Source organism: Haemaphysalis longicornis, unplaced genomic scaffold (genome assembly GCF_048455015.1).
Source record: "Haemaphysalis longicornis isolate Haplotype H1 unplaced genomic scaffold, Haemaphysalis longicornis Haplotype H1 scaffold_6, whole genome shotgun sequence".
NCBI classification, from domain to species: Eukaryota; Metazoa; Arthropoda; class Arachnida; order Ixodida; family Ixodidae; genus Haemaphysalis; species Haemaphysalis longicornis.
In genome coordinates this window covers 529,682-557,460 of record NW_027526407.1, presented here as the reverse complement: position 1 = coordinate 557,460, position 27,779 = coordinate 529,682, and positions in this window count along the sequence as shown.

Sequence of the window (27,779 nt, the reverse complement as noted above, 5' to 3'; positions counted from 1 at the left end):
GTTTCCGGCCGTCATCCAGAGTCTACGGGATACCGCAGCATGCGTCGGGCCGAGCTGACGGACACAAAGGAACGGTGGAACATGAGCGGAAAAGAGAATGGAGGAACTGCACGCTCAGACAACGGCCAAAGCTGGAGAATGCAAATACGCTCGGTACGAGGCGAAGGATACCAACTAAGCCACCAGGTGCATTGATGTCACCACAGCCGTCGACGAACCTCCGTCGGAACAGAAACGTACCCACGGTACCTACATGGGCTGCTCATCTATTGTATAACAGACCGTTACCCAGGAAAACCTGCATTTTTTGGTCATCCCGGTATGCAGCACTAACAGAGTCAAGCGGCGTTCCTGTTCCAGCTCTTACACACCCCAAGAAAACCCAACAGAATGGTCGCAGGAACGGTCGTCAGCATGCGTTCATCGTAAATCAGCAACTCCAAAGGCCCCAGACTTCAGCAGCACCCGAACTGAGGGCAATTCCGGTCATGGGGCTGCCAGCTTTCTGGCCGACGAAACACACCCAGACACAGAAGGCCTCAAACTACAAGAATTCGAGGAGCAGTCGCCGTTCAGTAGTAATGCCACTGGAGGGCTGCTTGCAAATACAGAGGCATGGCTAGCGAACAAAGTGGTCGCCGAAACGAGCGCGAGGGGCGACCTTCCAGCGTTTCAAACCCTGCAGGCGGCGCATAGGAGCACCAATCCAATGAGCAACCTGCCTTCGGAATTCAGATTGCGGGGCCACGAACCAAAAAAGATGCCTTGTATAAACATCCGGGTGGCAGGAATAGACGTGCCTGCACTTTTGGATACGGGGCCCACAATGTCCGTGTTTGGAGACGACATTAAGAATGGTTGCAAAGAAAAAACTTGACTCTGCGCCAATTAAACAAAACCGTGCGCATGGACGACATCCAAGCCGTGTCGGCACCATTGGCGGCGAGGCTCACCGTAACCGCAGATGCACGGAAGCCCAGACAGCGATTTTTGCACATCCGCGGTCTTTCTTGCCCAGCAATCCTAGGGCAGAATTTTATCGTGAAGGCAGGGATTATAATTGACCAAAAAGCCGGTAACTACTGCTATCAGACCGACAACACACCGATCAAATTTGGAGCAAGTTCACCGGAATCGTTACTCCAACTTCGCACGGAAGTCACCCCTTCTGGGCCACCCAGACAAGCCCAGGGCTTAGAGAGGGTGTTGAAGACGTTCGAAGGACCAGCACACCAAAAGGTATAACTGGCGACTGTACTCGAACCATTTGCACCAATGTTTATGCAGACCCCCGAAACCGTCAACGTGTTAAAGCATCGCATCGACACGGGTAACGCTCGCCCCATCCGGTGAGGGACGCTTCGACCTGGCCCTACAAGAAATGTTGAACACCGGAAAGGTACAACCTTCAAAAAGCCTGTGGGCATTTCCCACCGTCCTAGCAGAAAAAAAGGATGGAAGCACTCGCCTTTGCCTGGACTGTCGGCGCTTAAACGCAATCACTACGAGAGACTGGTACCCGTTCCCATCGATCGATGCAGTCATGTACTCGCTCGGCTCAGCGAAAGTCTTGACGATGCTCAATTGCAGTAGGGGCGTTCTACAGATCCCCCTAGACAAAGCTGATAGGGAAGGAAGTGCTTTTACCTGCAGCAGATGACTTTTCGAATTCGTCAGATTGCCTTTCAGGTTGTCCAATTCCCCAGCAACATTTCAGCGTGCAATGGATATCATACTTGTCGATGCCAAGTTGAACTACGTAATGGCATACATGGACGACGTGGTTGTGTTTTCAGATAACATGGAAGATCACCTGGAATACATTCAAACAATTCTTCAGCGCATGCAGAATGCAGGACTGACAGTGAACCCTCGAAAAGCACAGCTCGCCAAGGACAAGATTGAGCTCCTGAGTTTCGTTGTCGAGCACGGCACGGTGAAACCCAATGAAGACAAATTACAGGCCATACTGCAATTCCCGCTCCCCACCGACGTGAAGAGCTTGCAACGCTATTTGGGAATGCTTGGCTTCTACAGACACTTCATCCCTAATTGCTCCGACCTATCCAGGCCGCTCCACCATCTACTTTGAAAAGGCGTCGGCTGGTGTCCTGGACAAACGAAGCGGAACAGGCGTTCCCCACACTTTTCAAAGCGGTCGCGGACACCGTTACAATACGTTTGCCTGATCTCAACCGTCCCTACATCGTTCAAACAGACGCAAGTGATTACGGAGTGGGCGCAGTTTTGCTCCAAGAGCCCCATGGCATACTGTGCCCTCTGGCATTTGCAAGTCACACCCTCTCGGGAGCAGAGCGGAACTACTGCGTTACAGAAAAAGAGTGCCTCGCCATCCTATTCGCCCTCAAGAAGTTTGACATGTACCTAGACGGAGCGAAATTCACAATACAGACCGACCAGCAGGCTTTGGCATGGCTATCACGCTTGCAAAACCCCGCGGGTCATTTAGCCCGATGGACGCTAACTTTACGGAAGTATGACTATACGGTGCAGTACAAGAAAGGCACCAGCAACAAGGTGGTGGATGCCCTGTCCCGCGCCCCGTTGCCAGGCAGAGAGCAGGTAACCCCAGAAGTGCACGCTATTACACTCCACAGCGAAGCATGGGGAATTTTAATGACCCATGAACAACGGTTACAAGAGCAGCTGAGTGACCAGGAGTGCAGGCGCATTTTCCTCTCGATTGCCAACGACGATGCCGCAGACGATACAGCTGCAAACAAGCCTCATGACTGCTACGTACAGAGCAAGGAGGGTTTACTTCTCAGCTACATCCTTGCTTGCGACAACGACGGCAGGGAATCACCCTTTTGAGTTTTCGTGCCTGCAAACCTGCGCAGAGCGTTCTTTGAATACCACCACAACTCTGCCCAGGGAGGACATAGCGATGGCCAGAAAACCTACGAAAAACTGCCCGCTTTGCAACCTGACCTCGGATGCGACGAGACGTCATGAAGTATGCGCAAACCTGCTCAATCTGCCAGTCAGCAAAGCAAGAGGAGGAAAACTTCCAGGATTCATGCAGTCAGTGGAGAGCCATAACCCGTGGCAGATCGCTGCGTGTGATGTGATGGGCCCTTATCCTAGATCAGGAAAGGGCAATCGCTACCTACTCGTTATCACGGACCACTTTTCTATGTAGGTTGAAATGTAACCACTACGTAGGCTGGATTCAAAGATCATCTGGGAGAAACTGCTGGAAACGTTTGCCAGATTCGGATTTCCAGCGCAGCTTATAACGGATAATGCCACCTACTTCACGGGCAAAACATTCACTGACACTTGCAGTGCTTTAGGCGTGAAACACAAGAAGACCACCCCGTACCACCCCCAAGCCAACATCACGGAGCGCGTGAACAGAAACCTGAATACCATGCTGGAGGTGTTTACAGAAAATCCCAAAGACTGGGACAGCCGTCTCACGGAGATGGCTTTTGCTACACACACGACCATCAACAGGTCCACAAATTTCACGCCAGCCACTTTGCTTTTTGGGCGGGACATACAATTCCCCACCGAGAATTCACTCCAGTCTGTACCCGAATCAACACCCCTTAACTACAACAAGTACGCGCAACACCTACGCACCCGCCTGCACGAGACATTGCGTGAGGCCAGAGAACATTTGGATGGCACAGCTAGAACAGCGTCTTCACTACGGCAAGACAAGACGATCACTACAATTTGCAGAGGGCGACAAGGTGCTGCGTAAAAGACACCCTCTTAGCAGCGCCTCTAAGACATTTGCGGCTTTCCTCGCTAAGCGTTGGGAGGGACCGTATAGCGTAAATAGGCGTCTTTCCCCCTTATCATATATTATTCGTAAGCCCGGCAGCTGGAAAATTGGACCCATCACCGTGAACGACCTCAAGGCATACCACACATGTCATAATTTTCAGGACTAACGCAATACAGTTCGGCGCTCGGGCACATCCACCGGAATGGCTAGGTTCATTGATTTTGGTCCGGAAATCATCCCTGTATTTTTAAACGGCAGAGCATACACACATGCTCACTGCAAAACTTCTCCCCGCAGGATGCCGGGGTACAACCGTCAGGGATCCGGTGTTCGCCGGTCTCCGCCACCCCAACGTCGATACCATGGGCGTGGATTTCACGTTAGGAGGGGCCGGTATCACGCGCCAAGGCACCACCACGAGATTGCACGCACGAGCACGCCACCGCCGAGATACCACAAACCAACACACGGTACCCGGGCAACCTGAGATGTTGCGACCTGGTGCCACATCGTCAGCGGTGCAGAGGCTTTATACACCTCCAGTTCCGGTTGCGACGCGCACCCTCGACCCACCAGAGGCGCCCTACCCGCTCCTGCGCCCTTCACGGGAAGAAGCCTGGACGACCTGCGCCGCATAGATTCCTCAGACCATTACCAGAAGAAGCCTTCGTGCAATGGTGCGCTCTCTGCGCACAATGCGTGGTGTCGGAATCCGCGCACGAGTCCTCCGAAACGCACCGGGAAAGGCTTCGCCTACAGGCAACTCTACAACAAGCGTTGGTCCCCGGACCACAGCAGGAAGCCACCCGCCGCTTCCTGCAGGAAATCGCCGCGGCACTACAGGGCCCCGCTGACGCGAGAATGGGGCAACAGATCCCGCTACAGCCTCGCGAAAACGCCTTGCAAGGGGAAGACTTAATCGATATGGAGGACGAAGTGTAGACCACATAAAGAATTGCCAATTGCATGTGCCCCTTCTCTTTTTTATTCTTTGTTTTCCTTCGTTATCGTCGAATATATTTTTTTTCTTCCTCTGCTCTCGGGAATAAAAGCCATACCCAAAAGCTACGCGGCGTGTGGTCTTCGAGGGGGGGTGTGTACCACCTCGGCGCAGGGGGTGGTGCGCATGCGCGCAGGACGCCCGCAGGGCACAGATCATTACACACGACGAAGCCCAGATAGTTCACAGCCGGCAGGAAATACCAATCTTCTACGCAGAATGCGCGCGCAGCATAGGCAGATAGTGGCGCCCATAAGAGGGGGCCAGAAAGCCGAGGGGGCAGTCAGTCGTGCATGGTTGAGCGGTGGTCTTTGACCCGTGGAAGTGAGTGACGAGAGGCCCGTACCTACTCCAACAGAAGGACAACAGGACGACGCAAGGTCGCCGAGAAAAACGAGTAAGTGTCCGCTTCGCTTGACTACGGTTGGTTGAATTGTCGAAGCTCCCCGACAAGCGAGTAAAGGATAGAGCGTTCTTTGCTGGTGATCAATGTTCCACTGCTCCGCCCAGCCACCTGTTATCACGAGATGGTGTCTGTAGGCTTGTTATCCTAGGGTTGCGTTCTGTTATGTTCACTGGCCTGGAGAAGGGTCGGCTAAGTTTGTGTTTTTATTCTCGGGGCGTAGAATAAAACTTGTTCATTTATTACTGCCATGTCTTGGTGTTTCCTCATCACGCGAAACGCGGCTGGCGTACCCTCATTACAAGAAGGCTAGTTCCTTCAGAATAAACAAAGCTTCCGCAGGCGACCGCAAACATTCCAAAATATTTTCTCTTATTCGTGCTTTGCAATGTACCACGGGAAACTTTGACAAAAGAGGTTTTATACAGAATGCAAAACAAAGGCAGCGGAAGACCTTTCATCTCCAAATAATACTACCTACCAGTGCCTAAAACCTTCGCGCCTACAACCTTTGGTGTCAGCTACTGGTTGTTCAGATTTGCTGCTCGTAGCGCTTTAATTGGCTGCCCAAAGAAGTCTCTGCTTCCGCATCGTCGTCTAAAAAGAGACGTTTTACGTGTTTTGAATGTCCATAGACAAAAATGTTAAATATTTGAGATTTTTTAAGATTGTTTTTGCGTTGTTTCTTGTGTCTGATATAAAGGGGCCAGCATAAGAAAGTTGCTTTTCACCGTTTCGGCGAGGCAATTGTCGATAAATGCGTTTCTTTGTACAAATATTGTGTAATTCAGTTTTGCCAGTATCGTGCACTTTCCCGTTGTTTACGATGGGGTTTTCTTACACTTAAAGGCCAAGCGATGGTGTTATCTTCTATCGCAATGCACAGCTCCGCAAAGGAACATTTGTTACGTTTGTAGCAGCCTGGGATATCGGATGCGGAAGGTTATGAACAAACGGATGTTGCGCTGGTTCGCTGTTTCGAGGCATGACTATGTTTTTTTAAAAAACTCCCACCACCTCCCCGAAGGGGATCGTGCGGAAATGCGATTGCATTGGGTGCACCGATGAGTGCGCTGCGGCAAGCAGTCACGGAGAGAGGCGAGCGCTCCACTGCATTTATATATATTTTTCCGAGCGCAGCGAGCGGAGAGAGGGTACGCGGAGAGTAGAGAGAGACCCGCGCAACACGCCCGCCCCGTGCACGAGCTCTCTCCGCCGAGCTCCGCGATGCGAGCGCCCTTACAAGCCCGAGCGCGCTCCTCCTCTCCACTGACTCTCCGCTACTCCGCCCAAGCTCCGCGATGCGAGCGCCCTCACACGCCGAGCGCGCTCCCCCTCTCCCCTTGCCCTCTGCTACTCCCGCCCGCGCTACCACCTGCTCCGGTTGCTAGGCGCGCCACAGCTGTTGCTAGGCGCACGCCGGCCAACGCACGACAACCCCCGACTAAGAAATGCATTCGCATTTAGGCGCGCGAGCTCTCTCCGCCGAGCTTCGCGATGCGAGCGCCCTCACAAGCCCGAGCGCGCTCTCCTCTCCACTCACTCTCCGCTTCTCCGCCCGAGCTCCGCGATGCGAGCGCCCTCACACGCCGAGCGCGCTCGTCCTGTCCCGTTGCCCTCCGCTACTCCCGCCCGAGCTACAAACTTCTCCGGTTGCTAGGCGCGCCACGCGCCTCAGCTTTTGCTAGGCGCACACCGGCCAACGCACGACAACCCCCGACTAGAAAATCTATTCGCATTTAAAAAAAGAAGTTCGTAGAATGGGTACTCCTACGAGTGAAAGGAGGGAGGAAAACGGCCCTCAGCGAGCAGATGGCCGTGGAGTTAGGAGTCGGGTGGACAAGAAGGTAAGCATTCCCGCGAAAGGCGACTGTTGAAATCGAAGAGGTCATGACTGCTCAGTTAGTGGAGGCGGCGTCGGTAAGATTCGTTCACTACAAAAGGAGCATCAATGTGGACATGCGGGAAATACTCAGGAGAGAATGGAAAAAGCCCCCGCGACGGGAGCCGCCTGCACTGTGAAACCCTGAGAGTTCAGCTACACAGGCCATCCACGACCTTACAGAAAGATTTTCCGCACCTTGTGGAAAGGTGTTAGAGCGAAAACGTGTTGTTGGATTTCACCCTCAATTGCAATTGCGCAATGCCTTCAGGAGTGATATGGAGGCCATGAAAGTGGAGAGCGCAGACACCAAGTACACATTTGTCAGGTTTTAGCACAAGACCGTGAATGTCCAGACATTTTATGAGCTGAAAAGTGGCTGTTCGCTCTCAGTGATAGTCCTGCTGGTCACCATAGTGTCAGCCAGGGAGACAATGACAAAAGGAAGCCCAAGACTGACCTCATCTGTGAACCTGCGGAAGTTTTGAGCTGAAGTTTTCTGGCAGTACGGCATACAGAGAGATCTCAGCAGGCAAAAGTGAGTTGCATTTTCTGTTGTTTATAAGTGATTCGGTTCGACGAAGATTTGGTGGTATATCGCGAAACGGGTGATCATGCTATATATCCTCATCCCTGCCAGCCACCAACTGAAACCATGAATACGTAGTAAGGGTACTGTTCTAGTGTGGTCGACGAGTTCAAGGCTCTTAGTTCAAGACGCCAGATGAGCAGATGTTTTCGTTCAAACAAGTCCGCGTTAAGGATGTGTTGTTGGCTTAAGAAGTGTGCTCTCAGTATGGTGAAGCAGTCTTCTGCCCTTACGAATAACCACAGAAACTGGCGGCTGACTCGCACTTGTGTTATCATATAGCGCTAGCCTTCTGTATAAATGCCACTGTTTTTCACCCTCTGAAGCTAGGGCTTCCTCCGTGGGCGATGCTTGGGGGTTTTATGACAATAGCGATTTGGCACCCCGGTAGACGAACAGACGCGTGTTGCTCCCGTGACTGACTACGAAGAAATGGCGGCTGGATCGCATGCCGCTGTCGTAATCAACTTTGACTGGTGGAGTGTTTCACAAAATTCAGCAAGGTTCTGTGTAACGGATAGCACCCCTGCCGAAATGACGGTGGTGCCATAAAACTCCCTCTCTGCATTCACCGATTGGCTTCACTCAGAAGAGCCTCACTCTCTTGAAGGGGATCTGCTGCATCGTTGCTCACTGTTGTTGTGAGTGCCAGACAGCAAAAGGTGCTGCATCGTCTCGGTAAGCTGTTGCAGTTTCTCGTCATGGGGCGACCGTCGATCTGGCTGTTCCTGGGTTCTTGCAGCTCCTGTGGGTCGGCAAATGCCAGCAGTCCATCAAGGGACGTCTCTTCTTCACGCGAGAGAATCAAGCTCACAGATTGGGAAATTTTAGAAAATCGTGGTAGCTGGCCGTCCTCTCTCGCGCGCGTACAGGCTAGTCGACATAATCGGTGCAGTATATGCGACAGCCGTTCGTTTACCAGCTGAGCTTTCCCCAGGCGCCGCTAGACAATCTAGTACCTTCATTTTGACGGTGTCATGCCTATCTTCCAATAGGGGTTATAACTAGATGTCGATAGCGTCGGCAAAGTTTATAGGGAAGGAATGCGGTGAACGTACTTCGTGAACTGCGATGTTGTGGTTCGACGCTAAAAGCAGGATAAAATTTGTTCACCACAATATTGGGTTTTTAAGCCAAACCTATGTACCTCCAGTTCTGTGGCGAGCACTGCAGGCGAGGAGGCAGCATTATTGTCGTCGAACGTTGTACCGTTATTTCTTTAGAGCGCTGCGGGTTACCATGTTTGTTTCAACTCAGGTTGTCGGCTGCTGCATGAGGCAAGATAGACTTTGTCCTGGTTCCCCGACGACTGAAAGTAGGGGAACCCCCGCCATGTGCTCTTAGAAAAGATAGTGACAAGGCCGCTTAGCGAGCAGACGGCCGCGGAGCCAGGAGTCGGGCGGACAACAAGGCAGGTGTCCCCGTAAAAGGCTACCGTTGAAGAATGAGAAGGAATGACCCCAAAGTGAGCGGTGGCGGTGTCGCTAAGAATCATGCGCTACACAAGTAGATTCTTCTCGACTTACATACGGCGGAGAGGAGTGTTTGGAAAAGTCCCCATCCGCGGGAGGCATCTTTGCGACGGCGCCTCGGACACGTCTGGTGTTTCCGCAAATAAAATTAAAAAACAACACCCTAAACAGTTTATCCTAACAATACCGTTCATTTGAGCACGACACATGAGTGTTTCTTGGGAATGACAAAGTATTTGAGCCTCGCTCTAAAGGCCTACTTGTGCGTTTATTTTGTACGGCCAAGCACTTAGAGTATGGTGTAACAGTTTCTTAAGTACATCTCATAATACGGCAATGTATCTTGGCATTAAAAACGAGTCAGACGTGCGTGGCTGGAAATTGCAAATATATATTACACGACTTGCCCAGCTAGATTGAAAAGGACAGCGCATTGCTGGCACAGTCTTGGCACTGCGGATTCAACCAGCGGCATCTTGTATCCCTCCTTCTCGTCGTTGTTTTGTTAAGCGCTGCTTAGGATGGATTCAACCAACTGCAAACGCTCGCTGCGTGTACTAAAGTGCTTTGTGGTTGCGGTGGTCTTTTACCCTGGTCGTGTTCTACCACTGTACCAGGTTAGGCGGACGCAACAGGGCCCTCTGTGGTTCGAGGTGCACTTGAGGATAACCGCTCTATTCTAATAAACCAAGGATTAGAATCAAACCGCTGCAATTTTGGATAAAGAACCTAGGATATATAGGGCTCATGAAGGTGCGGCGGGCAAAGAGAGGTACGCAGAATGACAAAAACACACTGACTTGGCTGTACACTTCGAAGTGATTACCGTCAAAGTGACTGGTATCGGAGCAAGACTGATGTCGCAGCGAGTAGTGAAAAAAAGCTATAGAGCTTCTTTTGAAGCCGGGAGTCAAAAATCACTAATGTGTAGCATACAGGAAGCAAAAGATGGTCGGTGGCTGCTTTCCACAAATTTTACATGACCACGTCGCCTTGACAGAAACAGTACTCCGCATCTCTTGCATTGCCATGTAGGCTTCGTTCTGTCTCAACACGTGCTCGGCTCGTGTACTCGTGCTTTGTTCTGTTCTGCCACCGTGGCACATTGACACCACAGTTTAGGGTCAAAATCTTGACGCCAAATACATTGCTCTTGTTTTATTCCCGCAGTTTACCATTATGAATAGGTGTGCCCTTTAGTGTGTTACCACTTGCGGGCATTCCAAGGCAACTTTATATTTTCAAAGTGCTCACGTGTCATATGAGTGCTAAAGGCAACAGTCTGTCGGAAGGTCATGTATCGTACATTTTTGGCACTCCTCGGGCCGCACAAGAACACGGCCTCCTAACACGGCTCCGCACAACAACACGGCATCCCCGACGGGATGAGGCGTCAAGAACACATCGTCGGGGACTGCGTCCGACCGCTATCGTTTCATCATCACTAGTTCTGTGCCAGGAGAGGTGGCACTCGATAGGCTGTCTCCACAATTAAGCCAATCGGCAGCATCCCAAATAATGCTATGCCTTTCAACTTTGTTTTCTTGCACCCCTATTTTTCGCGGAGCTCATTATTATTATTATTCGCGGAGCTCACGCGCTTCCGAATGACAGTAGTGCCTTGTTCGAAAATCTCGGGTGGACTGTGTCCGCAACGTAAACAACCTTTTAACAAACGTAGCAACAATCTTAAACAAACGTAGCAACATTTGAAAGAAAAACGTTGCTACCTCATCTTTGACTGAAATCTACGTGACATAGATGGCGTAGTTGGAAAGCATTATGGTCAAAGAATCACAAGAAACTAGTGTGATGTATTTTCCTCTGGTACCACGTTTTTTTTATGCTCGCAGACTCAGATTTACAGTTTGATTCAGATTCTCCGAATCATCTTTATCAGGCTTTGAGCGAGAGCAGCCTACGAGAGCGCCACGTGTAGCGGCAGCACAAAATAATATGCTCAAAATGCTGCAGAACCTAAAGTTTCTAAAAAGTGGAGAGTACTGCATCGAATTGGTGGCTGAGAAAGGAAAAGACACGGTTCCAAAACTACTTACACACTGCCTAAAGTTGCTTGTCAGTAATCGTGAACCGAAAATTGAAGTAAATGAGCGAGCAGGGAATCGTCTTTACTTATGATACAAAAATATTTCTCCACAGAATGGTTGAGAGATTGTATTTTAACATTCGCGCAGCAGAATTCAAGATAATTCTAAGGCAAAACAGTGATTTCTAGACATGTTGAATTTTACAGGTTGTTTGATGTGCGCAGATGCTAGAAGATGGTAAAAAAAATTGTGTATTGGCAAGTTGCTTGTGGGTGGCGATCCAAATTGAAAAAAGGAGTCATGCAGAGAAGATGCCACGAGAAGAGAGAATTTGCAAAACACCGTGATGTTATGAAACCAAGAGTAACTGAAAGGCTACAAATAAACAAATAAAGTCATCTCCTTAAGAAGGTGTTGACCGATACCTTTGAGCTTTCGGAACTTAAAAACAAACTCTGGAAAGAACTTGTATGGGGACCCAATGAGGGAAGTAATTACTAATGATGCAATTGACGCAAAGAATTATCAACGTAGACAGCTAGCAGAATTTATTACTTCATTAGCCTGCAACTTTTAAGCGGAAATATTCAAGCTAAAATTAGGCGGTAGAAAGTGATACAGCTTGGTAATGAGTACGGAAAAATAGTGAACAATTGTCTGTTACTCATTCCGGTGGGGCTACTGACCGAGAAGTATTGTTATCAGTGACCTCCGACGACCCTGTTGATAAAGAAAACACAAAAGTAAGTTACAAAATCTGAGTTAAAGCAGCGTCGCATGAATGACAATAAAATTTAAAAACAGTGAACTTCCTCCAGCTATCTAGCAAAACATAGGTCACTCGAAAATTATAATTTAAACTGCAGCAAAGAAGTTGTTCACATTTGAGCCAAAATATTCTGAGGCCAGAAAATACAATCTTTATTCCAATAAACTGATGGGTCAACCGAGGATACTTTTGAACACAACACGTGGTGGTACACTGTAAAAAAGGAACTACCGATGACGCACGCACACTGGGTTTCAAAGATTTTATGGAAGTCAATGTTAGAATTTACATAGCTTGAAATTCTCGAGAATAATGACGTGCAGACCGGCAGGGCAGCTTCTGAGACCTCGTAAAGTTAAAGAAATGAACTGCAAAACTCTTGTTGGGTAATGTGTTTTAAGGTTATATATATTGAAGCGTTTTGCTGTGCCTATAAACGAATGGATTTTCCCAACAAATATACTTGACAATATGACCACAAAAGAGAATTGCACAGGAGCTAGCTACTGGACCGTACCTATTTCCAGTTGAGTTGCTAGCTTCTGTGCAATGCTCTTTTATGCACCGTGTCTATTCTTTCCATCCGCAGGGAGCACACCCAAAACACAATCCTCGTCCATTTCTGTATGGATTCGTCCGAAACAGTCTCCCCACCCACTTAATACCTTGTTGTATACTTTTCTCTTCATTTGAAACCACAATTTTGCTAGTCTTCCTCACTGTCTCAACTTACAGCCCATGCCAGGTACAGTCATCGACAACTCAAATACGAACCGCGGAGCGCATGCCCGAAGATACCAGTGCCGTCACCTGGCAGCGGCCGCGGACAATGCACGGACATGCGCAGTTTAGATGTCGGGTGCGAGGGTGCGTGCCCAATGCGATATGTCGCCCTCTCCTCGCTCGCATTCTTGCCTTGTCGCCATGCCGCAAGGGCGCTGCAAGCATTCAAAGTACCGTCGCTGCTGCACCTGAAGGTGTTGGTAGTGTTAGAGCAATGCGGCGCGTATTCGCTTGCAGCTACGTGCTTGCGTTGGAAACGAGTGCACGCTCTCGTAAGGCATGCTGTTGATCTCATCATGCTTCCTTGAAGAAAACAATCGCACAGACATGGAGCCAAACTAAATGCCTGTCGCATAACTTCTGATGGTGCTGCATTGTTTTGCGTTCGTAGTGCAGTGGCTCGGGAATCCAACGATGAATTGGCCGCTAAGAATGCGCCTTTGTGTAATGGAGTCATGGCTGAGTCATTTTGCAGAGTTGCTGCTAGTAGCAAACAATAGCTATACCACCAGAATTCACCTCCAATGATAAAATTACCTGCAAGCATTGTCTGGTCTGAGAAGATAACTGGCAGAAATATATTATTAATAAAAAAGACGAAGATAGGCAGGTCCAACCATAATATGTGCCAGTTGCGCTTGCACAACAATTTTGGTGGCCTGCTTTTCTTGTTTGTTTTTTTTGGCAGCTCTCTTAGTGCTTGTATAAATCTGGAGCGGGCAGCACTGAGCTGGGTTTGGGAATGACACAGCTGTCCATCGTTATTGGTTCAGGTTACTGATCCCCGCATGCAAAGCTATGTCGGCAATGTGACGCCTGCACACACGGCGAGCAGGCGCTCATGTATGCCGAGCACGCCATGACAGCCGATACTATCTTGTGCCGCAACGCTAACACTTTTTTCAGCGCTGTTGCTGCAAGGCGAGAAGGCAACGATGCGACCCATCGCATTGGGACGCGTCGCAGTGGGACACGCAGCCTCGCTCCCGATATTTTAACTGCTCCTGTCCGTGTGTTTTTCACGTCTCTGCCAGGTGATGGCACCGATATCTTCGGCGATGCCAGGCGCTTTTCGTATTTGAATCGTCCATGACTGGACGTTGCCCCGTCAGGGTACAACCTTGAAAGCTGCCTCGTTAATACGACCCGTTCTTCTCTCTCTTTTGTTGTTTTGTTGTTGTTGTTGTTGTTGTAACATAGGGATCACCCAGCTGCATGCATACTGCCCATTTCCGAAATGTATTCCGCCAATTCTCACGGTTTTCTGCAAATTTATCTAAGGTATGTGTTCCGAATCTATTATTAAAAACAGCGCAAAGGACGGGACACGAGTGAAAAGAGAGAGGGACTCGCCCAGATTTGCACTACAGTTCACTGTGTTGCAAAATTTTGTGACAGCAAAATCATCTACGTGTACCATGATGAAGGAAAGTCCCATTGCGGCTACATAAGTAAACCTTCATTTGATATATTTCTTGGTGTGTTTCCGGCTTTTTACCTGTAATGTATATATATATATATATATATATATATATATATATATATATATATATATATAGAAAAGAGATGACAAACTCTTTTTAGTGAAGAGTTTGTTATCATGTATAGTGCCACATGTATAATGCCCTCCCTTCCCTGTTCCCCCGCCCCAACCCGCCAATGTTGTTAAAAAAAGGGTACACTGGAGCACACCCTCTGCACCTATATAAGCATGCATGCTCCAACGTTGTATGTTACTCAAGATGAAGACTGATCCTCAAGTCGAAACGTCAGTAAACCACTGTTTTTGTTTTTATTCGTGCGTCTACCATTTTCTCAAGAAAATATATATATATATATATATTCGAAAACCATAAATTGGGCTTGTGTTTTGCTTTTGCCGCCCTACTGCGCCCGCCTCTGTTATCGCTGTTGTCTCTGTGCCAAGGGAGACGGTGTTCCTTTATTTCTTTCTTTCTTTCTGGGCTGCATGTGTTATCTCTTCTGATAGGGAGAGCGTTCCGAACGAATGTGAACCGCCTAGAATAATCTTCGTTGATTTAAAGTGTCCTGGATACAATTCGGCTATTCCAGAAACCCTCGCTCTCAGTGATAAATTCCCGCTCAGCAGATGCCTCGGCATTCTTATCTCCGGCACCAGCCTACGCATGTCACTTTGTTGACTGCTGTTTCGCCACGTTGTTTTCTTCGAGTTGTTAGGGGAGCCCAAGTTCACTCTAATATTCTTGTTTTTTTCTTCAAAACAGCTGCGTCCTCAGCTATGTGACATCTGGTGAAGGTGCGGGGTACGCACCCTTTATCCTACCAACAACCTCCAGAAGCCACCAAGCCAGTCCAACTAGAGCCACGCGCTGACTCCAAGGCCTCCCGCCCGAGTTTGGACTCCTGCCAGATAAATTGAATGTGGAAGACGTTACGACCAGTGCCATAAACAACGCATCCACGATGACCAACGCATCGAGCAACCCCGTAGTTTAGCAGCAACCCTTGGAACCACCATCATTCCATGGGTCACCTAGGAAGATCCCGAGGATTGGCTCGGGCACCTTGATAGTGTCCGAACATTTACCCAACGGGATGACCACGAAACACTCAGGCAAGTGTTTTACTACATTGGAGACCCCTTCTTGGATTTGGTTCGAGAACCACGAACGTACGCTGACAACATGGGAGTTATTAAAGACCGCGCTCTCGAAAACGTTCACGAGTCTCGTACGCAAGGAACAGGCCGAGCAGTTGCTGCAGACACGCACGCAGCATCTTAATGAAAGCGGGCTCGTGTTCGTTGAGGAGATAAAGCGACTTTTTCGCCGTGTGGACCCCGAAATACCTGAATAAAAGAAAATAAGGTTGCTGATGCGAGGGGTTAAGCAAGAGCTATCGCATGCCTTGTCCGCAACCCCCCAAACACTGTGTTGATTGATTGATTGTGGGGTTTAACGCGCCGACGCAACGCAGGCGATAAGGCGCGCCGTAGTGGAGGGCTCCGGATTAATTTTGACCACCTGGGAATCTTTATCGTGCGCCGGAATCTCGTACACACGGGCGTTTTTGCTTTTCGCCTCCATCAGAAAAGCGGCCGCCGCGGCCGGGAATCGAACCCGCGACCCCAAACACTGTGTACGAATTTGCGTCTGAGGCGGCCGCGTTGGGGAGGACGCTTAAATTACGAACGTGGCAGTACGACCGACCAATCAATGCACTGGTTTCGGATACGATTGGCGCCGGCGCTGTTAGCTCCGACGCACTACGCGATACCCGTGCAGTGGTGAGGGAGAAGCGGCGGAAACGTTTGCCGACGTCGACGACACCACCTCAAGTCGCTTCCCTGACTGACGTGATCCGAAAAGAAGTACAGCAGGCTGTGGGGACTTCTGTGCCGTGCGAAACACCACGCGAGCCAGAGGCTGTGACCTACTCCGCGTCTGTTCGTCGACCTCGCCCTTCTCCAACACGTCGTCAAAAGGCCCCGCGTTACCGCCCCCTAATGTCGCCCGCCTGACCCCATGTGACTCGAAACAAGGCACCACGGAAGATAGAGGTGTGGCGAACGCCCGATAATCACCCGCTTATTTACCACTGCGGAGAGGCCGACCACATCTGCCGCCTCTGCCCTTCCAAGAGGCTAGGGTTTTCAGGATTTTTGTCGACGCCCCTCCATCTCTCCCTAGCCGTGAGATCTACGAGTGCCTCTCTCAAACAAGCCGTGGCCCAGCCCATTTCAACCGCTCGACCTTGCCCTACCCATACCAATTGCCGAACCACCGTGGCAATGGTGACTTCGCCTTTGTAAGGTTCACCAGCCCACTCGGGGGAAACTAAAAGCAGCAACTTCTGTAGGTGAAGCTGGTCTCCGGCGAAAAACCGGAAACCCTCCAACGACGCAAGGACGCGTCGAAGGCACTGATTCAGACAAGCTGTCATCCCGAAGACCCTCCTTAATTCTTACGAGACTCCCGAACATGACGACAGCTACACGGGTGACGCGTACCCGACATGGTCAAGACTGCTGCTGAGAAAACGACGATGACGCACAGTGCCCGACCGTCAACACGCACAAGCGGGGATGCAGTGGCCCGACGGACCCTAAACTCGAGGAAGGCGGCATCCGAAGTCAAGGTGTCGATCGACGGCTTTGATGTAGTCACCCTCGTAGACACGGGAGCCGACTGCTAAGTAATGAGAGGACCATTCGCGTCTAAGCTGAAGAAAGCTGAAGAAAGATGGGATGGTTCGCACATACGCACAGCAGTAGGCCACCTCGTGACGCCAAGTTGAACGTGCACATCCCGCGCCACGAAAGACGGCACGACGTACCCTGCCACGTTCGTTATCTTGCCTGACTGGTAATTCTCGGAATAGACTTTTTGCGAGACAACGGTGAAATAATTCATCTACAGGCCAAGTCCGTACCTATTTCGTCCCGTAACTCCATGACGCCAGAAACGAACCCAAAACACCGTGCTCCTCTAAGGCTCGCAGATGATTATGTAACCCTGCCACCCCACGCAAGCTTGATGATCACCGTCTATTGTAAAGATGGTGTACATGACGTCGATCGCTATCGTAAAGAGTTACCAAAGGTTGCTCCTCGGCCGCGCTGTCTCCGTCGCAAAAGGCTTTGCGCGCTTTTTTCAAAGCCAATCTCACGTTTTGTTCACCGATTTCACCGAGAAGTACCAGCATTCAAACAAAGGAGCTGCAATTGCGTTCCACAAAGAAACACAACTAGCAAGTGACGCGATCGAAGTCGCCGACTTTTAACGCGCTCGCGAAGAAATCTTCAAGCTTCCACATCCTTTCGACATGAATCCGTCGCTGCCGCAAGAAGAAAGGAACAAGTTATTGGCTTTGCTTAATCATTACAGCGAGTGTTTTTCGTCGAACTCAAAGTTACGTCAGACACCTCTGGAGAAGCACCGGATAATAACCGAAGATGAAGCCCGATCTACCCGACCGTCACCATACCGCGTATCTTCACACAAGCACGAAGCCACCCGGACTGAAGTAGACGACATGCTCAGCAACGACATAATACAGCCATCGAAAAGTACGTGGGCTGCGCCGGTCGTACTCGTCAAGAAAAAAGACCGCAATTTAGGGTTCTCTGCTGACTACCGGAGACTGAACAAAATCACCAAAAAACACATGTACCCCCTGCTACAAATCAACGACGTCCTCGACCGCCTCTGCCACGCGAAGTACTTCTAATCGATAGATCTAAGGACTGACTACTGACCATTTGAAGTGGACGAGAGAGACCGCAAAAATACTGCACTCATAACCCCAGACTCTCTATACAAGTTCAAGGTGATGCCCTTTGGGGTGTGCACGGCACCCGCAACGTTTCAAAGAGTCATGGACACTGTGCTAGCTGGCCTCAAGTATCACACCTGCCTCATATACCTTGACGACGTTGTGCTATTCGCCTGGGCTTTTGATGAACACCTTCCAAGGTTGGAGCCTGTACTCGAGGATCTTTGCTCGTCGGGGTTAGCGCTAAAGCCAGAAAAGTGCCACTTTGCTTACGAGGAAATGAAGTTTTTTTAGACATGTCGTCAACGCTGCGGTAGTCCTGCCGGACCCGGCGAATGCATCAGCCATACCGAACTTCCCAACACCGAAAGAAACAAGAGCGTGAGAAGAATTCTCGGACTATCCGCATACTACCGGCGCTTCATCGCAAGCTTTGCCCGCATTGCAGAGACACTCAGGCTCTTGACAAAGATAGCCCCCATTTCGCCTTTGAAAACGCCCAAGAAAAAGTATTCTGCGAGCTGCAACAACGCCTGCAACACCCGCCCGAGCTCGCTCATTTCGCCGAAAACGCCGGAACGGAAATACAAACGGACTGCAGCGATACAAGATTTCGTGCCGTCCCCGTCGAAACACAAAGCGGTTGCGAAAAGGTAATCGCCTATGCAAGGTGTGGTCGTTCGAAGGAGGAGAAAAACTATTATGCGTCCGACAAAAGCACCTGGCTATCATATGCGCCAGTTTAAAATTTTGCCCACACGTGTATGGTAGACCATTCAAGGATTTGACAGACCACCATGCGCTGTTTTGGCTCGCCAATTTGAACGACCTTTCCGGCCGTCATGGGCGGCAGAGGTGGCGCCTGCAAGAGTGCAGCGTTACAAAAGCCTACAAATCCGGAGAAAACACTCCGACACCGACTGCCTGTCCCGCGCCCCCATCGACCCACCACCACAGAACTCCGATGAAGACAGCGCGTTCTTCTAATTCGTGCCAGACAGCGACCTAGCCTCCCAGCAGCGTGCCGACCCTGATCTGCGCGTCATGATTGACTACCTCGAAGTACACAACGTCGCTTTGCCTATGGCATTCAAGCGGAACTTACCAGCATTCAGCCTAAAAATCTCCGTCCTCGTGATGAAAAGTTTCAGTCCCGGAATTAGAAAGACCTACTTCGTGACGAAAGTTTGAAACGCCCCACGACGACCCTTCTTGCAGACATCTCGGAAAAGCTCGCACTATTGCAAACATTAAGGCGAAGTACCTCTGACTCCAGCTTACATCTGAAGTCACCCAGTACGTTTGGGGTTGCCGTGACTATCAGCGACTAAAACGCCGCCGACAAGACCCTCCGGACTACTGCAACTGATCACCGCTTCATCGAGGCCATGTCATCAGAATAAAATGGACCTTCTAGGCCCGTTCCCTCCGTCACAATCAAATAACAAGTGGAATGTCGTAGCGACTGACCAGATGAATCGCTACTCAGAGGCTTCCGGTCTTCCGAGGGGGACTGCACAAGAAGTCACCAAGTTCTTCCTAAACCAAATTGTGCGGCGACATGAAGTTCCTGAAGTCCTAACCACGGACCGCGGGACGGCCTTCACTGCGGAGCTTATGCAAGGAATCTTACGCTAAAGCAACACGGATCACAGAACAACTACTGCGTACCACCCCCAAACGAAGGGACGAACCGAACGCATGAACAAGACAATCGCGTATATGCAGTCTATGCACGTCGACGTTAAATATAAGTCTTGGGACGAATACCTACCGTTTTCGTACAACACGGCTATCCCGGAAACCACACAAATTACACCGTTCCAGCTTCTCTACGGAAGACGGCTGACTACGATGATTCACGCAATGCTTCCCCACGTGGAAGAAAATGACCTCAACGCCAACGTCCAAGGATATCTTCAGCGTGCGGAGGAGGCTCGCCAGCTGGCTCGAGTTTGCACAACGGACCAGCAGCTGCTGGATGCGAGACGCTACAACATGCGACGCCGAGACGCCGAGTACCACCCAGGAAATCATGTATGGGTTTGGACTCCCATCCGACGTTGTGGACTCAGTGAGAAGTTTCTACGAAGGTATTTCAGACCCTACCGGATCCTACAACGTGTTGGCCGCCTTATTTACGAGGTGATCCCCGATGGTGATTCTGGAACACCACGACAACGCACGCGGACCGAAGTCGCCCACGCGATTCGCTTAAACCTTTCTACGCACAATGACGGACTTCTATTTTTTTTTCGGACTGTCGCTTGTGTTAGCATCGTGTAGACGCACTCTTAGAGGGGGTGGCGCTAATGACGCCAACCATGCATTGGATTTGTTTATTTGTGTTTTGTTTTTGCCGCCTTGCTGCGCCGGCCTGTGTTATAGCTGTTGTCTCTGCGCCAATTGAGGCGCATGTTCCTTTCTTTTGTTTCTGTGCCCCATTCGTTATCTCTTCTGTTAGGGAGAGCGTTACCAACTAATCTCAATAGCCTAGAATAATCTTCGTTGATCTACAATGTTCTGGATAAATTCCGACTATTCCATAAACCATCGCGCCGAGTGTTAAATTCCCGCTGAGCAGATGCCACGGCATTATAGTCTATGCACGCCACTTTGTTGGCTGCTGCTTCTCCGCCTGTGTATATATTGAGTTGTTAGGGGAGCACAAGTACGGTCCAATAAACTTGTTTTTTTCTTAACAGCTGCGTCGTCTTTCGCTGCCTGACAATATATATGAATGAATAAGGGTTTGCAGTCAAGAAAACTGCGGAAAGCAAATGGGAAAATGTGATAGGTCATTGAAACAGACAAAGAACTTGGAAAGACAAAAAGAAAGTGCTGGCTACCACCCCCGGCGCTAGAAAGCAAAAATTATCATCATCATCACCAGCCTATCTACGCCCACTGTAGGGCAAAGGCCTCTCCCATTATTCTCCAACTACTCCCGTCCTGCGCTAACTGTGACCAGCGTATTCCTGCAAACTTCCTCATCTCATCTGCCCACCTACCTTTCTGCTCCACCTGCTATGCTTGCTTTCTTTAGGGATCCATTCTGTTACTCTTCAATGTTTCATCAGGGCATCACGATAAAACCACTGGAGATATAATAGAAGAGTTTGACACTAAAAGCTCCGGCGATAGATGTGTTAGTGCACCGTGATTGTTTATAACATGCAAGGAATACTTTTGTTAGTGCCGCTCATTGCGATCGTAGCAGTTTCTTGGAATGTTCTTTTTTCGCTCTTTCAATGTCCCTGCCCTTCCACTGTCGTGTGCACTGTGGTATGTATTTATTCCAAGTAAAAAGTCAATTTCATTGATTTATCTTGGGCGGCATGAACTCAGCACGTGCGATGCTGCAAGTATATATTTAGCCAGTATATATATATATATATATATATATATATATATAGTAAGGAAATGAGGGGCTCGTTGAGGAAATACAGAAAGATGGGTCAGCAGTCTACAACGCCAAAGGAGGCATAGGGGTGTGGTTAGGCTCTTTTTCTTTTTCACTACGGTTAATGAAGTACACATTTTTTTAATATACAGAAGAAAGAAAGAAAAACACGCGCCCAGAAAGTGAAGGAGAACACAGTCGCCCAGATAGCCGAATTTGTAAGGCATTCGACATGTAATCGAAAGGCGTGGGTTCGGTCCCCACTCTGGGCGCGTGTTTTTCTTATCATCGAATGTCAACTATAGGGCTGAATGTAAATTTTTGATGCTCCGCTTTAAAAAAAATAAATTTAGGATTTTTTGAAGGAACTTGGAAGCCTGACCCACAATTTTGGTATCAGCATTTTTATAGAAGCATGCACAAGAGCACGTACTGACACTAAAATTTGTGTAACAGTTTTCAGTATCGTGGAATCATTCTTTGACTTTTGGTTGCACAAAATGAAGGCAATCTAGGAGCTTCAGGTGTAGCGAACAAAAATTGAATCGGGAATACCCCTCCCTTTGTTGCCAGAGTGCCATCGTTGATAAAAAGCCAGTCCTGCACTTTTTCCGGCACAGCCGAAAAGAAAAACAGGGCTCTTGGGTTGTAATTTCTAGACGCTGTCAACTTTTGCAGTTTTGCAACTGTATATTCTGGAATGCCAACTAGGCCAGTCAAATACGTTATAAAGAAATAGTCTTGATGTAATATTGAGGCTGAAATTACGATTGGTAATAATACCCACAAAAATTCTCTATGCGCCACAAACAATGCGGCACTAGGCGCCACTAGGGCCCCGTATTTGCTTTCCTTATTCGGCACTGAATTTCAACTTGTATACAACCATTTCGACATTGTCTGAACCAGCCATTGTAGGAGCCAAATGAGTGTGTGCTAAAATGAAAAAAAAACGAATCACACAAATTGCCTGAAGCCAGCCAACCAAGCATTTGCACGCCAGAAAATACGGCTTCTGTTAGGCAATTTTGACACGTTTTTTCGCTATGTTTCGTCTATGATTCTGCTGCTTCTCATGCCACCTAAAATGTGCTCTGAGGCGGATGCACAAAGCATTACAATAGAAATATTGGGTCATTTTAATAAACTAACCCAGAGTTCACGCTATGCACTTCTTGACTAGGATATTCATTCGTACTATGACTCCATTTGAAGTTCAATGTGAAGCACAGGCTAACCTAAAGTCATGCACTTTTGTGAACTTTTTGGTCAACAAGGGAAGTTTTTATTACAAAAACGTTGGCAGTACTGAAGCAAACAGTCCTTCACAGCTGTAGAGAGACATGAATTTTTCACAATTTTTTGTTGTAGCTTTTACCACGATGATGCGGTTTGATACGCATGTATCCACTTCTCCAAAACAAGAGTATTTTCCTTCTGTGGACCTCAGAAAGGTAAAACGTTCCTCTATATATAAGAGATGTTCGTCAATTTTGTCATTATTTTACATTTCTGACATACATTAACCGCCTTATAGTGCTAATAGCGAATGAAAGCCCGATATCTGTTCTGTAAACATTATTCTTCAGCTTTTAAAATTGCGGGGTGCCTGAAACGGGTCTGCTTCAATATTAAATATCAATTATTCCTGAATACCTCCGCCTTTTCCGCAAAAGAACCGACATTTCTACTTATGCACAGCCCAACAGCTGTAACTCAAGCAGGTAATTATTTACAAAAGTTATCTACATTCCATTTTTACCTTACTTTGTTTAAAAAAATGTACCTGAAGGCGAACACTTGAAGTTGGTGGTTTCTTTTTCTTACATAAAAACCACCCAAGAATTTTACCCAGACCTTAACTGTTCCTTTTTCTACACACTGTACTTTTTACACGCTGTCTGTGTGAAGATACCACCAGATGTATTTTAATTTACATTGTATGTCTCTCTATCTATCTGGCTATATATGTAAATCAATTAATATATATATATATATATATATATATATATATATATATATATATATATGTCGAATGCCTTACCAATTCGGCTATCTGGGCGACTGTGTTCTCCTTCACTTTCTGGGCTATTTATATTTACTAGAAGTGAATCTGACGCTTGAGGGTGGTAGCCAGCGCCACTCTGACAACACGGGGAGAAGGGGACCTTCTTTTCAACACGGTTCGCGTTTTTCTTTCTTTCTTTCTTCTGTATATTAAAAAAAAATGTTTACTTCATTAACCGTAGTGAAAAAGAAAAGAGCCTAACCACACCCCTATGCCTCCTTTGGCGTTGTAGACTGCTGCCCTATCTTTCTGTATTTCCTCAACGAGCCCCTCATTTCCTTACTATATTATTCTGCGAAAGCCTAGCGAGGGTCTCGGTTCTGGCAGCCTTGATGCCTAGGTAGCATAAGAGGGCTTCCCGCCAGTTACCCGCTCATGACAGGCATAGACGCTCGAGTCACGCCCCGGGGGTTGAAAAGAGGGTCCCCTTCCCCCCGTGTTGTCAGAGTGGCGCTGGCTACCACCCTCAAGCGTCAGATACACTTCTAGTAAATATAAATAGCCCAGAAAGTGAAGGAGAACACAGTCGCCCAGATAGCCGAATTGGTAAGGCATTCGACATGTAATCGAAAGGCGTGGGTTCGGTCCCCACTCTGGGCGCGTGTTTTTCTTTCTTTCTTTCTTCAGTATATTTAAAAAAAAATGTTTACTTCATTAACCGTAGTGAAAAAGAAAAGAGCCTAACCACACCCCTATGCCTCCTTTGGCGTTGTAGACTGCTGCCCTATCTTTCTGTATATATATATATATATATATATATATATATATATATATATATATATATATATATATATATATATATAGAGCCCCGCTGGTAGCGTAGTGGTAATCGGAGCAAATGTTTATTCTGAATGTCGTCGTGTCGGATCCTATCCGGTGGCATTTGCTTTCCGATTTCTTTGGGTTTGTACAAATTGTGTATGTGTGGCAATGACCTACCAAAATTTCCCCTTTACTTAAGGACGTTTTTCCTGGCGGCAAACCCTTATTTCTGTCCTAAGTCAACCAGCACATTTCTAAATCTGACTCTCGCTGAATATATATATATATATATATATATATATATATATATATATATATATATATATATATATATATATATATATATATATATATACATATATATATATAAATTAGGGTGTCGAAAGAGACCCATAACGAATCATAATACGGAACTAAACCGGTGTTTTTGCCGGAGCTGAGCCTGAACCCGACCCATTCTTTTTTGAGCACGCTGAGGCCAAACCGGAACTGAACCGAACAGAATAAATACTGGTTTCAGGTTCATGCCAAAACGGTTCGACCCTCCGTTTTTGATATTTCAGAGTAAGTGCAATTCAGGCCTTTTTTTTCTTTCACCTACCATCAACTTCATACCTACCCGCTCACTTTCCCCTGCAAATAATTGAACACTATCGCGCTCTATCTATCAACAAGGGAAATGAATGAGCAGCAATGTAGCAATGGTCTGTTGCTGCTGGAAGCGCGAGCATAGTTCAAGCTGACAAAACAAAATTTCATTCTTGGCCGCTTGCAGGGGATATAAAATGACTTTGACCTTCCCTAGCCTCGACTTTATTGAAGCAATCATGCTGCAGAAGTGTTCCCATAAGCAACAGCGTAAGCCTACTTCACCTACGTGAGCCTCACCCATTGTATCTATTCATTTCGATACCCTTTGTTCCGACTTTGCTCTGCCCCAAATTATGTTTGCCGATGCGGGTCACACAGCAATCGTCATTTATTTTATGTTGAGCGGTTATGTAATCACCAGAAACAATGTCAACAATTATGACTTTCGTGCCCTAGCGATCATTCTGTATGACATTTTGAGCTGGGGCTGCCTACGTCCTCGTTGAGCAATCGTTTTGAAACAATTAGGGACTAAAGTAACGGTAATTATTAGTCTTTAAATAGCCAACTCCCCTTGTTTCTTGACACTTGTTTACCTCATTTATTTGAAAGAACAGTCGAGGATAACTGGTTGATATTAAAAAATACGCTACTGGACCTTGTGAGCAAATATATTTCTTTACTTCTAGTATTCTTTAAATGCAACGCCCCCTGGTATACCTGCTACACTAAGCGACATGGTAAGAGAAAGAAAAGACTGTAATCAAGCAAAACGATCCCTCAATCCCGTATACTGGTCAACGTAAAACAACCGTAAACTCGAAATATTCGTACAATAATAAATCGACTAAGCTCATGTTTTTAACGCCACCCTGCCTACATTAACATAACATTACTCAAAGTATTTTTGCAATAATGTTAGGACACAGAATACGAACATATCAGCATTACCTACCTCAAAAGCTGACCCCCTGCCCAGCCGTCTCTGCGCGTCGGAGTTAAACGACACATTTTTCACGGCATTTTCATCTTCACGAACCCTGCCTGGGTCTCCTGAACTTCGATCAAAGGATTACGTTCCGATGGATCTAATTATTGCCAACGCAAGTGAGATTCAAGACATCATAAAAAAAGCGAAACCAAAACCATCTCGTGCTGCGGACGAAATAAATCCAGATATTCTGAAAAACGCTAGTTAATACTGGTATTATTATCAGAATGCATATTTTTTCAACCTTACCATCTTTACGCATTCCCACAAAGTTGGACGACAAAGTACACCAGCAATTAAAGCAGACATACTGCAACACCCCCAGGCCAATATCTCTTACTTTGGAGTGCTGCAAAACTACTGACAACATTATTTCCACACACTTCAAACAATTTCTAGAAGATGATAGTTTTTTCTCTCCCTCGCAGCACGGATTGAGAACATTTTCGCCCATTGACTTTTCGGAATTACTAGCAATCTGCACAATTAGTAGATACTGGCTTTCCAACTGAATATTGATTTCTTGACTTTGCTAAATCTTTGGACACAGCTTATGATTCTTTCATATATGTAAATTGAGCTTTCTTAAGACAGATTTATATAATAGACCGAACAAGCGGCTTTTACCCTCGCGAGTTCAATTTATCTGCGCGAATAACTAAAATTCTCTTACACCAACCATAGGTTCCGTTGTTCCGCGAGGGTCGCTTTAAGGACCTCTCTTCTTCCGTATATATATATCAATATATCGCGAATCAGAATAGGAAATGAGGGGCTCGTAGAAACAACACAGAAATAATGGTCGGTAGTCAAGAAAACCTCGGAAAACAAAGGGGAGGTTGTGGTACGTCATTGAAACAGATAAAGAATTCGGAAAGAATAAAAGAAAGCGAAGAAAAAATGCCCGCCAGGTGGGATCCGAACCCACGACATCCAGAATACCGGTCTGGTGCGATAACCACTACGCTACCGTCGGGGCAAATACCCCCCCCCCGCGTTCTGGGGTATTTATGTCAATGTAATTTTGTTCCTGTGCTTGGGGTGGTAGCCAGCGCCACTCTGACTTCTCGGGGTGAAGGGGACCTTCTTTTTTTATCCCCCAACCATGACTCGAGTGTCTACGACATGTCGAGAGTGGTCAACCAGCGTTGAACCTTCTTAAGCTCCCTATGGCACCAAGACCTCCAGAAGAGAGGCCCTCGCTATGCATGTAGCGAATCAGAATAGGAAATGAGGGGCTCGTAGAAATAATAAGAAATAAAGGTTGGCCGTCAAGAAAACCTCGGAATGCGAAGGGGAGGTAGTGGTAGGTCCTTGAAACAGATAAAGAATTTGGGAAGAAAGAAAGAAAGCGAAGAAAAATATATATCTATATATAAATATATATATATATATATATATAAATATATATATATATATATATATATATATATATATATATATATATATATATATATATATATATATATATATATATATATATACAATTTTTTAGCTGACATTACATCTAAAATATATTTATTTGCAAAGACGCCGTAATTTATTAAAAAAAATAAATGACACTCAAGTTATGCTGCCTGAAACTGTCGTTGATTACCAATCTGCTTGGTGGTAATCATGGCAGATGCAGTAAACGCGCAAAACGAAGGTAAATGCCAATGTCGCGTAATAATGAGACACCGCCGGAATACACCCCGGCAAACCACGTTACGTCGTGCAGATATCCCAGAGACGTCAGCAATCGACATTGCAGATGTCCAGGAGACGTACCGTTGGTATCAAAGATACGTATATTCAACGTTGCTAGAACTGCAAAAAACTCGTTTAATTCACACAAAGGATAACGTCCAATAGACGTTTCATAGTACTTTTATACGATGTTTACGAGACGTTACCTTATTGGTACGTCTTATAGATATTGTCGTGGTACGCATGCAAGACGTTATGATGTCTGTTCTACATTGGTTTTCTGTTTTTGCACAAGCATTAGTTTTTTATATTC